Source organism: Arachis duranensis, chromosome 1 (genome assembly GCF_000817695.3).
Source record: "Arachis duranensis cultivar V14167 chromosome 1, aradu.V14167.gnm2.J7QH, whole genome shotgun sequence".
Classification (NCBI taxonomy): domain Eukaryota; kingdom Viridiplantae; phylum Streptophyta; class Magnoliopsida; order Fabales; family Fabaceae; genus Arachis; species Arachis duranensis.
Window position 1 is genome coordinate 42,822,321 of NC_029772.3, and position 2,590 is coordinate 42,824,910.

Consider the following 2,590-nt stretch of genomic DNA (forward strand, 5'->3'; position numbering starts at 1 on the left):
GAATCTCTATACTGTGACATAGAGGATTCCTCTTCTTTTCTATTCTCTTCTTTTTCATATGAGTAGGAGCAAGGACAAGGACATTCTTGTTGAAGCAGATCCTGAACCTGAAAGGACTCTGAAGAAGAAGTTAAGAGAAGCTAAAGCACAACAATTCATAGAAAAACTTACAGAGAATCTTGAAAAAGAAGGAGACATGGCCGAACCCAATAATAATGCAAGGAGGATGCTTGGTGATTATACTACACCTACTTCCAACTTTTATGGAAGAAGCATCTCAATCCCTGCCATTGGAGCAAACAATTTTGAGCTGAAGCCTCAACTAGTTGCTCTAATGCAACAGAACTGCAAGTTTTAAGGACTTCCTTCAAAAGATCCCTATCAGTTTTTAACTGAGTTCTTGCAGATTTGTGATACTGTTAAGACTAATGGAGTAGATCCTGAAGTCTACAGGCTCATGCTTTTCCCTTTTGCTGTAAGAGACAGGGTTAGAACATGGTTGGACTCACAACCTAAAGATAGCCTGGATTCTTGGGATAAGTTGGTCACGGCCTTCTTGGCCAAGTTCTTTCCTCCTCAAAAGCTGAGCAAGTTTAGAGTGGATGTTCAGACCTTCAGGCAAAAAGATGGTGAATCCCTCTATGAAGCTTGGGAAAGATACAAGCAGTTGACCAAAAAGTGTCCTTCTGACATGCTTTCAGAGTAGACCATTTTGGATATATTCTATGATGGTCTATCTGAGTTCTCTAAGATGTCATTGGACCATTCTGCAGGTGGATCCATTCACCTAAAAAAAATGCCTACAGAAGCTCAAGAACTCATTGACATGATTGCAAATAACCAATTCATGTAGACCTCTGAGAGGAATCCTGTGAGTAATGGGACGCCTCAGAGAAAGGGAGTTCTTGAAATTGATGCTCTGAATGCCATATTAGCTCAGAACAAAATGTTGACTCAGCAAGTCAACATAATTTTTTAGAGTCTGAATGGATTGCAAAATGCATCCAACAGTACTAAAGAAGCATCTTCTGAAGAAGAAGCTTATGATCTTGAGAACCCTGCAATGGCAGAGGTGAATTACATGGGTGAAGTCTATGGAAACACCTATAATCCCTCATGGAGAAATCATCCAAATTTCTCATGGAAGAATCAACAAAAGCCTTAACAAGGCTTTAATAATGGTGGAAGAAACAGGTTTAGCAATAGCAAGCCTATTCCATCATCTTCTCAGCAACAGACAGAGAATTCTGAGCAGAGCTCCTCTAGCTTAGCAAACATAGTCTCTGATCTATCTAAGGCCACTTTAAGTTTCATGAATAAAACAAGGTCCTCTATTAGAAACTTGGAGGCACAAGTGGGTCAGCATAGTAAGAAAATCACTGAAACTCCTCCTAGTACTCTCCCAAGCAATACAGAAGAGAATCCAAAAAGAGAGTGCAAGGCCATTGATATTATCAAAATGGCTGAATCCAAGGAGGAAGGGAAGAACGTGAATCCCAATGAGGAAGACCTCATGGGATGTCCTCTAGACAGAAGGGAGTTCCCTATTGAGGACCTAAAGGAATCTGAGGCTCATATAGAGACCATAGAGATTCCATTAAACTTCCTTCTGCCATTCATGAGCTCCGAGAACTATTCTTCCTTTGAAGAGGATGAAGATGTAATTGAAGAGCAAGTTGCTCAATATCTAGGAGCCATCATGAAGCTGAATACCAAGTTGTTTGGTAATGAGACTTGGGATGATGAACCTCCCTTGCTCATTAGTGAACTAAATACATGGGTTCAGCAAACTTTACCTCAAAAGAAACAAGATCCTGGTAAATTCTTAATACCCTGTACCATAGGCACCATGACCTTTGAGAAGGCTCTGTATGACCTGGGGTCAGGTATAAATCTTATGCCATTCTCTATAATGAAAAAACTGGGGATCTTTGAGGTACAAGCTGCAAGAATCTTATTAGAGATGGTAGACAAGTCAATAAAACAAGCTTATGTATTGGTAGAGGACATGTTAGTAAAGGTTAAAGGCCTTTACATCCCTGCTGATTTCATAATCATAGACACTGGAAAGAATGAGGATGAATGCATCATCCTTGGAAGACCCTTCCTAGCCATAGCAGGAGCTGTGATTGATGTTGATAGAGGAGAGCTATTCCTTCAATTGAATGGGGACTACCTTGTGTTTAAAGCTCAAGGATCTCCTTCTGCAACCATGGAAAAGAGGCATGATTAGCTTCTCTCAATACAGAGTCAAACAAAGCACCCACAATCAAACTCTAAGTTTGGTGTTGGGAGGCCACAACCAAACTCTAAGTTTGGTGTTGAACCCCCACATTCAAACTCTAAGTTTGGTGTTGGGAGGTCCCAACAATGCTCTGAACATCTGTGAAGCTCCATGAGAGCTCACTGTCAAGCTATTGACATTAAAGAAGCGCTTATTGGGAGGCAACCCAATTTTTATTTATCTATATTTCTATTGTTCTTTTATGTTTTATTAGGTTTATGATCATGTGGATTCACAAAACAATTGCAAAAATTAAAAACAGAATAAAAATAACAGAAGAAAAAGTACACCGTGGAGGAAGAGCTG

At 40.0% G+C, this 2,590-nt stretch overlaps 1 non-coding gene across 1 annotated transcript; it reads right to left on the reverse strand.

The window, feature by feature from the left end:
* Positions 1–589: 589 nt before the first annotated feature.
* Positions 590–693, reverse strand: LOC127742986 (small nucleolar RNA R71). Its single transcript, XR_008004321.1, has one exon. It is a non-coding gene; the product is annotated as a small nucleolar RNA R71 (small nucleolar RNA).
* Positions 694–2,590: the final 1,897 nt, after the last annotated feature.